This window comes from Monodon monoceros, unplaced genomic scaffold (assembly GCF_005190385.1).
Source record: "Monodon monoceros isolate NGI ecotype Baffin Bay Population unplaced genomic scaffold, NGI_Narwhal_1 Super_Scaffold_6, whole genome shotgun sequence".
In the NCBI taxonomy this organism is placed as follows: Eukaryota; Metazoa; Chordata; class Mammalia; order Artiodactyla; family Monodontidae; genus Monodon; species Monodon monoceros.
This window is the reverse complement of record NW_021703783.1, coordinates 40,939,081-40,952,303: the sequence shown is the minus strand read 5'-3', so window position 1 is coordinate 40,952,303 and position 13,223 is coordinate 40,939,081. Positions and strand designations below refer to the sequence as shown.

At 47.5% G+C, this 13,223-nt stretch overlaps 1 pseudogene; it reads left to right on the top strand.

The window, feature by feature from the left end:
• The first annotated feature begins 3,639 nt into the window (after positions 1-3,639).
• Positions 3,640-12,626, top strand: LOC114886164 (annotated as a pseudogene).
• The last annotated feature ends 597 nt before the right edge of the window (positions 12,627-13,223 follow it).

The window sequence follows — 13,223 nt, the reverse complement described above, 5'->3', positions numbered from 1 at the left end:
ATCGTCTCTCTCCCTCTTGCTTCCCAGTATTCTTGCAGAAAGTGATGGACCTGAATGGGCTCAGACCAAGCAGCAGCAGATAGGAACTCAGGTGTCAGTATTTGGTGAGAGATGAATGAATCCAAACATCACTCCCCACTCACAGAACCACAATGGCTGCCTATTACCTACAGGAATGCGATGTGCAGATCGTTCAGTGTGCCCGTCGGGGTCTTCACCAACTTGCCTTTCCATTCCCCATCCTACCCTAAGGAACCCTGGAGTCCAGTTTTACACAACCACTCCACAGAAATAGGCACTGCCCTTGCATGCCTCTGAACACATGCTTTCGCCTCAGCTCAAAAGATAGCTCCTCCGTGAAGCCTTTCGTGATTTCCTCCATTATCCTCTGTGATACTACACATAGCACTTTGTAAAAACTCACTATATCATGTTCACAAGTTTTTCTTCTCTCTCGACTATAAGCAGCTTGAGGGTAGGTTCTGTGTTTGTACATCTCTTGTCCCTGAAGTCCAGTACAGAAACTGGCACATAGGGCCAGTCCTCCAAAAATAATTTTTTTAGTTATTTTAATAAAATACTCCATACATACAAAAGAAGATATATATGTCCATATACAAGGGATAAAGAATAATAAAGTGCACATTATTGGACTTACTAACCAGCTTTAAAAACATTACCAGTACCTTTGAAGTGCCCTGTGTGGCCTGAAAGAACAAGATGTGATGTCAGTTAGGATACAGAGATTCCATGCAAGCAACTATACTCCAATAAAAACTAATTTAAAAAAAGAAAAAGAATGGCGAAATACTCTACATTTTAAAAAATTAAAAAATAAAATCTTTACAGGAAAAAAAGAGATTTCATGCGTTCATTCAAAAAAACTTTATGGAGTGTTCTTTATGGGTCAGTTGCTGGGACTAGAGATGGAACAGTCAAAAACCCTGCCCTCAAAGAGCTCACAGTCAACATAAACTAACAAATAGAAGAAAACAAGGTAAGCGCTACTTTAGAGATACGCACAGTATGCTGTGGGACCACAGAGAACAGGTACTTAATTAACCAAGACTCGGAAGACAAAGCTTCCTGTGGATGATGATATGGGGGCTGAGTCTTAAACAGTGTGTACACGGGAGCCCAGAGTGTGCAGGCAGATGGGACAAGACGGCAAAGACCTAATTCACTCAGAAATCTCAACACTCAGGGCTGCCGAATGAGGATTGGACACGATGTGGGAAGTGAGGCTGGAACGACAGATAACAGACCTTTACTCATACATTTCCTCAACAAATACTCACTGAATGCCCACTATGTGCCAGGTGCTGTCTTAGGCACTGGGAATCTGCATGAACAGATAGAAATGCCTGCCCTCAAGGAGCTTACACTCTATTGCCGGATCATGAAAGTCCAAAGAAACCAGTTAGGAACCCACTGTAATAACCCAGGCCAGGAAAGTGAGCCCTGAACTAGGGAATTCTCTGGCAGTCCAATGGTTAGGACTTGGCACTTTCCCTGGCCCGGGTTCAATCCCTGGTCAGAAAACTAAGATCCTGCAAACCGCATGGCAAGGTCCCCCAACCAAAAAAAAAAAAAAAAAAAACAGTGAGCACTGAACTTAAGTAGTGTCAAGAGGAAAAGAAGCAGAATTCTTCAGGATGCAGAATTAATGGGACTTGATAATCAGATATGGGAATTGAACAGAAGGAGTCCTGTTGATCCCAGGTTTCTGGTTTCAATGACCAGATAACCAGTGATGCCATTCACCAAATTAATAATACAAATGGAGAAATCATACATTGAGGGAAAAGATGATTCATGCCGTTTTGTCTTGTTGAATTCCCAATGTCTTTGGGATCGTTCAAAGGAGAGAACTCCAGTAGACAATTGGATAGATATTTAAGTCCGGAGCTCAGAAGGGTTTAGAGCTGGAGATAGAGACTTAAGATCCTTGTAAATAAAGGTGATACAAGTGAAGATAGATTACCCAGGTCTCCCTGCATGTAGAGTGAGAGGTAAGAGGACCAAGGGCAGCACCCAGGAGACCATCAACATGGAAGGGAAGGATGGAGAGTGCCGAATCATGGAGAAGATAGAAGGATCGATCAGAGAGATAGGAAGCAACTGGGGACAGATGAGTCAAGGAGAAAGGCCAGCGGCGGCAGGTGTAGCAGAGAAGCCAGGGAAAGTATCCCTGGAAACGGCTGGTTTAGCAGGCAGGAGGTCACTGGCAGCTCAGCAAGAGGCGCTTAAGGAGTGTGTTGCCGGTGGAAGTTATTGTGCAGCTGGACTTCACAGAGCCTGCAATAGATACCCTGCAATAGACACGCAATTCTTCTGACCCGTGGGAATTGGGAATATGTCTCCATACTCACAGAAGAACAAGGACTCCTATGTCAAAGTGTCAGAAGAATCAAGGGTGGGAACCAAGATGTCTGGATCTAACATCAAAGATCCTGCAGGCTCGAGGCACGCTCTAAGCCTGCACTCCACTATGGTGGCCACCAGCCACATGCCACTACTGAACACTTGATTTTTTTTTTTTTTTTTTTTTTTGCCACATGGCATTCGGGATCTTAGTTCCCTGACCAGGGATCGAACACATGTCCTCTGCAGTGGAAGTGCAGAGTCCTAACCACTGGACCACCAGGGAATTCCCCACTACTAAACACTAGAAATGTGGCTAGTACAGATTGAGATTTGTCAACTGCAAACTGCATAACAAATCTCAGATTTAACACCAAAAAGAAAAATGAATTTAAAATAATGTTATATTGATTGCATGTTGAAGGGGTATAATATTTTGGATACATTGGGTTAAATAAAATATATTATTAAAGTTAGTTTCACCCTCTCCCGTTGCACAGCACAGGCTCCAGATGCGCAGGCTCGGCGGCCATGGCTCACGGGCCCAGCCGCTCCGTGGCATGTGGGATCTTCGCGGACTGGGGCACGAACCCATGTCCCCTGCATCGGCAGGCGGACTCTCAACCACTGCGCCACAAGGGAAGCCCGTTTTTTACTTTTTAAAATGTGGCTACTAGAAGACTTTATGTATGTGACCCATATTAAATTTCTACTGCACAGGGACTTCCGTGGTGGTCCAGTGGTAAAGAATCCGCCTTCTAAAGCAGTGGACGCAGGTTCGATCCCTGGTCAGGGAACGAAGATCTCGCATGCTGCAAGGCAACTAAGCCCACGCACCACAACTACTGAGCCTGAGCGCCTCAACTAGAGAGCCCATGAGCTCTGGAGCCCTCACACCACAACTAGAGAGAAGCCTGCGCGCTGCAACAATAAAGATCCCGCATGCCGCAACTAAGACCCGACGCAGTGATGGCCAGTCCTGGTGTCTGAGTGATTCAATGGGCCCAGCACAGGGACCAACTTTCCAGAGCCCTGAAGACAAGGGGTAACACCCCAAAATATGGACTCATTTTCCACTCTACCTTCATTGGCCGAGCAGCTGCCAAGAACAAAGGCCGCATCTCCTGATACCTGGCAAACAAATGCAGTATTGCCTCACGAATCGATTGCTTCTCTGAGGTACCTACCAGTGTATTTGGGGAGAAGCTTCGAGAGCAAGTTGAGGAGCGGCTGTCCTATGAGACTGGAGAGATTCCACGAAAGAATCTGGATGTCATGAAGGAGGCAATCGTTCGGGCAGAGGAAGCACCTGCTGAGATTACTAGGAAGCTGGATAAACAGTAGAAGAAACGCTTGAAGAAGGAAAAGAAAAGGCTGGCTGCGATTGCCCTGGCGTCTTCAGAAAACAGCAGTAGGACCCCGGAGGAATGTGAGGAGACAGATGAAAAGACCCAAAAAGACGAAGAAGCAAAAGCCCCAGGAGGCTCCTCAGGAGAATGGAATGGAAGACCCATCCGTCTCCTCCAAACCCAAAAAGAAGAAATCTTTTTCCAAGGAGGAGCTGGTTAGTAGTGATCTTGAAGAGACAGCTGGCAGTGGAAGTCTTACCAAGAGGAAGAAATCTTTCCCCAAAGAGGAACCAGATAGTGACCCTGAAGAGTCAGGAAACAAGAGGGTCCCCAAGAAAAAGAGGAAATTCTCTTCCAAGGAGGAGCCTCTCAGCAGTGGACCTGAAGAGGCTGCTGCCAGCAAGAGCAGCAGCTCCAAGAAAAAGAAAAAGCTCTGAAAGCTATCGCAGGAAAATGAGAATGGACATTTCCCTAGTAGGGCATAACTTACAGAGATATTTCCCAACCCATCCCCTATAGCCCAATAAAAATTAAAAAAAAACAATTTAAAAGACCCGACGCGGCCAAAATAAATAAATAAATAAAAATAAATAAATAAATAAAAAGACATTCTTCTATTAAAAAAAAAAAAGAATTTCTACTGCACAGCACTAACACTGAATAGGACACCCACAACCTGGACATCCCTAGACTCCCAACAACCCTCCTAGCAGAAAGAGAAATGCCTGGAATTCCCAAGACTGCATTCTATAGGCACCCGTATGTCTCAAGCTCCCAACGCCAGAACCTATGGCAAGAGATTCCAGTGCTCGATACCCGACCTCTGGGTATCTCTGTCCCTGTCCCTCTTTCTCCAGGTCTGTTGATAATCAGGTAAGAGCAGAAACGTCCTGTTCTAACTCTCATAAAAGTGGACTTTTTTTCCCAGCTTAGAGTTCCAAATCTCTCTCCCAACCCTAAATTTAGAAGCCATGTCTTCTCCCTGTTTTCCCCATTTCTCAACTCCTTCTTTGCCTTTCTGAAACCTTGGAAATCTCTCAAACTGGTAGAAACACGGTGTTGTGGCAATCACCAGGCTTTAGAGACCTCTAGACTTAATTTGTCATAGTTCCTAACCATGTGACCTGGAGCAAAACACCTCACCTCTCTGAGCCCTCATCTGCAAAATGTGGATAACGCCTACCTGGAACAGTTAATGTGATGATTATATGAGATCAGATGTGTAAAATGCCTTGTACAGAGCTCCACCCACAGTAGTTACTTTGGAATTTGGGGTTTCCCACTTTGTGTCTGTCTTACCCCTGCATATCTGGAAAACTGGGAAAAGAAACAGCAAACTCAGGTTCTTATACATGGGCTGATAGAACCTCAAAACCAAAAAGGTGCTTAGAGATATATCTCCAACTTCTCATTCAGTGCAGCAATTCCCTGGACTCCACCCCTAGTTGATATTCATCCAACCTCTGCTTATACCTCTCTAGGGGCCATTAATTGGTTCACTTAATAAACAAGAACAAGGCACTATGGGAGCCACAAAGAAGGGCAGACACAGATCTTGCTATTAAAGAGCCTATTTATATATTAGCACAAAGGATATACAGAGAAATTACTATAACATAAGGTAAATGTGGTATGCGCCAATCAAGATGCCATGACAGAGAGCCAACAACCTTGCAAGTTAATTCATGTGCAACAAAGTGTAGCTCTAGGGACTTCCCTGGCAGTCCAGTGGTTAAGACTTCGCCTTCCAGTTCAGGGGGTGCAGGTTTGATCCCTGTTTGGGGAGCTAAGATCCCACATGCCTCATGGCCAAAAAACCAAAACATAAAACAGAAGCAATATTGTAACAAATTAAATAAAGATTAAAAAAAAATGGTCCACTTCAAAAAAATCTTAAAACAAAAAAAATGTAGCTCTAATGTTAAAATCCCTCCCAAATCCCAGACCTCAGTTTTCCCATTCATTTCATGGAAAATGGGACAAGATCCTTCCACACTAGATCATGGATCATTCTTCAGGAGGACATTTTTGTAATAACCTCTAAAATTTCAGGAGGGTGTGAACATGGAAAAGGCTAAAATGGATGAATGGGAGCACAGGTGTGAGGAGAACTGCAAGATCTTCTGGCCTCTTCTGTATCAGAATTTCTGGGAGTCCCTAGAAGTCTACCCCACCCTCTACATATTACCAGCAATTCCTGTCCCCCTGGAAAGCCCTGCACATCCCTACTCTCAGGACTTATCCAACTGTTTTCCTGTCTGCTTTTCTTTTCCTTTTCACCCCATCCTTCTTACATTTTTCCCCTCTTTTATCAGCATCTCTATAATTTTCTTTGGGTCCATCTCTGCTTTAGTCCCTCTCATCATGTTGATTTAGGGTATCTGTTATTCTCGGGGTCCTTCTGCCTCTGTCTTGGTCTCCCTCTCTTTTACTCTTTCATCATTCTCAATTTCTTGGTGGGTTTCCATTTTCGGTCTCTGGCCTCGCTTTCTCCCCAGCGGCCGCAAAGCCATAAACCCAGCCGGCCCTGCAGCAGGCAGCCGCCAATCACTGGGCTCCAGAAGTTGCGGGGAGGGGGCTGCAGAGAGAAGGGGGCATGGAAAAGCTGGGGCGCTGCTGCTACACCAGGGGAGGGGAGAGGCAGAAAAGATCAGAGAGATGTCACTCCCAGAAGGCAGCCACAGCTTCCCTGCAGGGAGCAGACACCTGGCCCTTCTTTCTGTTGTGAGCCAGGGTACATGGGTCCCTCCACTGTACGCCCCAAATCGTGGTTTCTCATCCAAAAACCACAGGCCGCAGATCACCCACTCCACCAGAGATTTGCCTCCTCCTTCATTCTTAGGTTCTCCCAAGATGAGGGAGCTAAAGGACCCTGGGAGTCTGAGGATGTTTGCGACACTTCCTTACACGAACATTGGGACAATAAAAGAACGGTCACGACAGGGTGTTGGGAAGGCACTGAGAGGAGGGAGAAGCTTAATTGGCCAAGGATGAACCAGAAGGTTGGGCACTCCAAGCTCCTTACCAGCTCCCTGGCATCACTAAAGCAGGATGACAGCCTGAATCCCTGGTCCCTGGTCTAGGCTGGGATTGGGCAGTTTAGGTGCTGCATAAGGGGCAACTATCCAGCTCGAGGATAAGAAGCTACAAGGCCTGGGGAAGGGGAGGGGGGCTAGAAAGGGAAAGCAGGAAAGGGGAGGGATCAGAGAGAGATTTTAGGAGAAGAGCAGAGGAGGAGGAATATTCTGTCCTGTTAGGGCCGAAGGAGACTGGCCCAGCGAGTGGTAATTCCTGGTGTGCTGGCGACCCCTGCTGGCTGCACACTCCACCGACTGGGAGAAGGGAAGGAACAACCAGCCTCTGTTGAGTCCCAGCATGGGTTAAATGTGACAGTGAGTTTTGTGAACGTGTCACTGTACAGCAGTGACGGTGCCTGTAGCACCACCCATAATTATATATGGGCACCCCTGGGTGATGATAGTAATGTGACCGGGCACAAAGGCCATAATATTCAGCCTCTGAACCCCTGGCTCCCCTGCAGGGAGTCCAGACTGGGAAGGGTGAGGTCTTTGAGCCCAACATACTCCTCACCAACGTCAAGTCAGTGTATAAATCCACTCAGTGAGGCTCTGCTTGCATCAAAGTAAAATTAACCTGTCCGAGTTTAGGGGGGAAAGTGTGGGCTTTGGAAGCAGACTTACCTGGGTTACAATCCTGATCCCCTGTACTAGCAGTCTGACCTCAGGCAAGTTACTTAACTTCTTTGAGCCCCATTCCCTCACCTGTAAGGTCATAAGAATACCTATCTTACAGGGTTATTGTGAGTGTTTAGCACAGTGCCTGGCCATGGGAAGCATTTAATAGGTGCTAATTTTCTGCCTCTCTCTTCCTTTACCTCGACCCACAAGGTCGGGCAGGGATTTCAAAAGGCAAATAAACTGAGGATGATGTTGACAATGATGATGGTGGTGGTTTATATTTATATCACTCATGCAAATCATTTTAAACATACTTTTAATGCGTGTCTTTTTTCCTTTTTATTAGCCAAGCACATCATGATCATGTTTTATTGGGATAGAAATATCCTGATGTTATGGCAGGTATCTAGAAGGACGGCCTTATGAAGTGATAACAAGGCATGACAAATCTTTCTTTATTGTGATACATTTTCATTACTCAGGTTAATCAGGAATTACCCATTAGAACAAGGGCTTAAGATAAGTACATGACAGTCATCTGTGGAGATCAGAATCTCCTGATTTTCCAATGGGTTTCTAATTGTTATTGCTGTGGTGGGGGGGATGATTAACGCTTTGATTGAACTGGTCTTAAAACATTAGAATAACTCGAAATAACAGGCAGTTAGAAATAGTGTGTTCTGAAATTTAAAAGAAGACGGATTTCAATTCTACCACAGAACAGTCTAACCATTACAGCAGTCCAGTGACAGGGGCAAACTGCTTATGAAGTAAAGAGCTCCTTTTCGGCAGAAGTATTGAAGCAGAAGCTGGCTGATGCCCTGGCAGGCTTACTGTGAAAGAAATCTGGGCTGCAGAGGGAGATTGGATAAGAGGCCCCTTGAGGTCCCTCCACAAATACACTGCAGTGCATAATGAATACTTAGCTCGGTAGAAGTGTTGTTCCGAACGACATTACTGCCATACCCATGGCCATTGTTTGTCACCATGGGATGGGATGGGGGGACAGTAATAATAACAACTATATGTTTTTCTGGTTTGATATTTTGTTCTTCCCGAGGAAAGGGAAGATTCCAGGATTGTTCCCTCTTTAACCATCCCCACATTCCTCTAATTCTTTTTTTCTTTCTTTCTTGGCTTAATAGGATCCATCTTCAAGTATCTTAAAGAGAATCTCGCTTTTTAAAAAAAAAGGCTTTTTGCATCTTTTCGTTTTCTGCCTCTAATAGGGCAAGCAGTGGATGGGGGCAAGCAGTGGATGGGGGTGGAGGAGGAAACAGACATTTGTTGAGTTCCTATTTAATGCAGATGCTATAAGTTTTGCATTTAAGAGAAGTGTGTATCTGCTTTCGTGCTGGTAAATGTGTGTGTATATTGTTTTGTAAATGTGATGTGTCTGCACAAATTTTTTACTGTTCAGGCCTCTCTGTGAGATTTTAGTATCTAGCTGCATGTGGGGAAGTCTGTGTGCAGCTCCTCCAAGGATTTCAGTTCCCCCTGTGTGTACACAGACTACCCAGGAGTTATTCTTCTGGCTTCAGGATCTTTGTGCAGGATCCCTGCTTTGTCCCTATCCTGGGCACTCATCTGCCTCCTTGCCTTCCATGTGTGCATGATTGCATTTTCCATCTTTGTCACAGTGCATGCAGATCCCTGAGCCCATCCCTGTGCCACATGAAGCCATGTGTGTCCCACAGTCCCTCCTCCCACCTCTGTGAAGAGTCCTTGGCACCCCTCCCCTTCTGGCCACCCCCACTCCCCACTTTCCATGCCAGGAGAGATCTAATTACACAGAAATTAGTACAGAGAAGGATCGTTTGCTTTTATGGCATCAGAGCCAGGACAGCTGTAAATCTGGGGCTGCTGCTGCAGCCGCCTCTGGGCACTGTGCAGGCTGTAGGGGGGCTCTCACCTCCGCACCCCCCCCTTTGCTCCATCTCTGTCCAGCTGCCTGGGGCTATACCTCTGCCCAGGACCCCAGAGCCCTATTATACCCATCTCAAAAGGGGGAGGAGGCCTGTGGAAGGGGAGGGTGTGGTCAGTCAGAAGATCACACATACTAGGTGCTCAATAAATGTTCCCTGAATGAGAGAAGGGTTAATCCCAGCAATGCTAACTACTACCCAACTACCCAGCTGTGGTGGCCGAGGGAAGAATATTCCTACTAAGATTTCTCCCAAAATATTTAACACTTACTAGAATGTCTTCTCCACCTTCTTATGAACTCAGATGACGTATATGGGGCAATCAGTCAGCTTGGCTTCCACTTTAGAGACCTTGAACACCTTCTCAGGCAGTATCAGTTAATGAAGACAGCCCAGGGTTCAGATCTTGGTTCTCCTGTTCACTAGCTAAGTGATCTTGAGTACCCCACACACAGTCACCTGATCCTTGGTTTCCTCATCTGTGAAATGGCAGTCATAAAACCTACCTTTCAGGTTGTTGTGAGATATCCATGAGAAAGCACTGGACCAACGGGAAAGTGGTCCACTAATCGTTATTATCACTGTTAATGTCTTGTGAGCTAACACTTCCATTTTCCCACCACCCTTTAACAAGCCTTTATCCCAACCAACTCTCACTCAAGCACCACCACACAATTTGGGTCAACAGGATATGCAGGCAGGTTGTGTCCAACCTAGAATGAATGTTTCTTTATGTTAAGAGACTTATCCAAAGCCAAGGATCAGGACAGGTGATTCTAACAATCCTTGGACACCTAGAGACACTGTTTCACCCATAACCAACTTTCTCTGAACTCCTACTTTGGCAATGATTATTTTGAGCTCCATTATTTTCATGGAGGTTATGAAATTGTTCCTTGGAGTACTGGAGAGTCTTATAAATGATTGGGTAGAAAGAATCAAGGACTTAAGGAATTAGGAGAGCAGGAGTGGGGGAATTGGGGTGGTCACAGGAGGCTTAAACTCTAAAGAGGGAGTAGCAGAGACAGAGGCCAAAGGTCCAGGCTCCCAACTTCCTCCCAACACAGCCTCCAAACCCAGGGACTTGGGGTCTCCTCCCTCTGTCCTCTCCTACTCTGATGTCTCCAGCCCAGGGCACTCAGCCAGGAATTCCTGACTTTATCCCTATGTGGATAACCCTGGAAAGCTCTAAATGGTGTGTAGGCCAGGAAGGGAAGAGCCAAAGAAAGGAAGGGGTACTCCCCCTTTCCCAAACCAGGTCTGCCCAGATCTCCAAGCACCATTTGGACGGGACCCCCTGCAGGGACAGTCAGAGGGCAGGAAGCGCCTGCGGCAGGAGAAAGCTGAGGCACATCATCGTCAGCGTTCGGCCTCTCACCCCATGATCTGCGTCCCAGGGAGGGTGAGGATTTGGCGTGAAGGGCAGAGCGGCGGGGAATCTCTGGCCCCCACCTTCCCCCACCCCCAACCCCAACTCAGGCTGCAGTCTCTCCTCGTTGTAGCAGAGCGAGAGCAAAGGGACGGGCAGTAAAGATGAGTGATGGCGCGGAGACAAGCAGAAATACACCATCATGAAAATGCTAATGACTCCTTGCTCTCTTTCTTTATGGTTGGAGTAATACAGACTTCAATCATAAAAACAATCTCCCAACATTTTAATGGGCTCCATCATGCCCGCACTTGTCGGTATATTTGAAGAATAAATCACCCTCCCCGCTCGGAATGAATTCGCTGTCAAACTCGGCTCCCTCGGAGAAAATGGATGGGGAGTGAGGATGGAGGGTGGTTTTTTTTTGGGGGGGGGGACAGTACTCCACCCCTCTAACTCCCTCCTAAACTGGGCTTTAGATCGTTGTGTGAGATGCCTGGATCCTGAATGGGAGGAAGGGGGCAATTGGGAATTTGGAGGAGCTGAGCCCAAAGGGAGGATCTGAGGCAACAGGAGGCAGGGACTGAGGGACTCCACACGGAGAGAAGGCGCCCCTTGGATGGACGTGGAAGAGAGAAAGGGGCAAGAACTGTCGTGGCATTGGACGGAAGGGGCAAAATCTTGACATTGAACCGAGAGAAGGCAAAGCAGACGCAGAAAGCATACAAATTCGCCTTATTTTATGCGTTATTTCGTCGAATTTCTTTCAGACTAGGCCTCAGGCAGAGGCGCCGACGGAAAAGTCTGAGATATCTCTTTGGGGGAAGAAGCCCAGGAGTTCCGGCTCTGAGCTTGCAAGTTTCAGTGCATTAAGCCACAGGTCCACGTCGCAGAGAAGCGGCTGAGTCCCTTGTAATTCTCATTTCCATACAGGTGGCCGTCAGCCAATGAAAACTTGTGATGCGCATACTGTGAGCAGCCAATCCTAGTTAAGGATGAGCCGAGCTGCCAAGCCTAATTGCATCTTGATTGGTTGTGATGTTGCTAGGCAGAAATGAGGTCTTGGAGATCGATGTGGGCAAGACCGGAGAGACAGGTGGATATGAAAATATCTGGAAGCCTACACTCTTGAATTGTCATTTTTCTTCCTGAGCTCCTTCATTCTTAAAGTATTAATGGGGGTCAGGGAAATAACTCTCCCTTTTCTCCTCCACAGTGGTACAGAGCCAAAGAGGTATCATATCGTTTCCCCAAAACGCCTTCAGAGAAATCTGGTGCTTCGAAGGTCTTCTAATCCAAAAAATCTCCAGGAGGTATTCCAGCCTCACGCTTGGTCTTCCCACTAAGGAAGTCCTTTCTGAGGCCTATCTTCAAGCCTCCCGGCTGTAGTTTAAGACCAATTTTCTCTAACATGCTCAGGAAACGGAGAAATCTTGCCCCAATTCTTCTTTCATACCGCAAGCCTCAAAGAGCAAGAGATTTCCCCTACCTCCTGGCCACTCCACCACGACCCAAGGGTGCCCTGCAGACTCTGCGAAGGGTCAAGGCGGCCATATAGGGGCTATATCGTGGCATTCCCAAACCCGCAGCTTCCGCGCCTTCATTTGCATCTCATTTGCATAAACCCAGTTCTCCCCCCGCCCCAAGCCAAACTCACCAGCCTCTGCCCTTCTCCCCGCCACCCCACGTCTGAAGCTCCTCTCCCTGTGCCTGACTCGCACCACCCCACACCCTCCCCCTCTCACCAGCCGGCTTGCCCCACACGCCGGCGCACCCCCGCCTGCAGCCTCAGCTGCTGGAGACAGGGCGCCGGAGCCTCCCGCGGTTCCTGAGTCACAAACACCCCGGAGGCAGGAGGGGAGCGGCGGAGCGAGAGGCGGGGGCTGCCGCCTGGAGCTGCGAACCCGCTGGTCTGAACTAGACCATCCGCGAACAATATGCCACCATTTAAATCTGAACGCGCGCCAGCCGCCGATTGTGATGTTAATTCGGGGATGATTTAGGGGGGCGGGACGGAGTGGGGGCTGGCCTCTCTCTGTCAAATTGCTGTCCGGGGGCTTAATATTTGTAATTGAAGCTGATGAGGACTACGTCTCTGTTTACACTGATAAAATAAAAAAGTCTGGGAGGGAAAAAGAGCAACTAAATTATGGGGCCGGGAGAAAAACATGATTAATCAAAGCTTTGAACTGTCGCCGTGTTCGAGGCCCAGTAAATCTCGCCCGGCCGGGGCCTGTGGAGGCCGGAGGATAAACCTCAGCCGCCCGGTGTTTGCCGCCCCTTTCTGTTTGCCTCTCGGTTAGCACGTCAATTAATTCGATAATTGGATTTGAAGAGATGTCAGGAGATTATCGAGGGGGAGCTAGGAGTGGATGTGGAAGAAAGGGTCCGGGGATGGCAAGGGAGGAGGCGAGAGCCGTTGGGGTCAGGTGGTGGAGGGACGCGGAGAGCCGGTCCTGCCCAGAGAGCAAGTCACCCAGCTCGCGAGGAGGAGATCCCGCTATGAGCTATGAGCTCT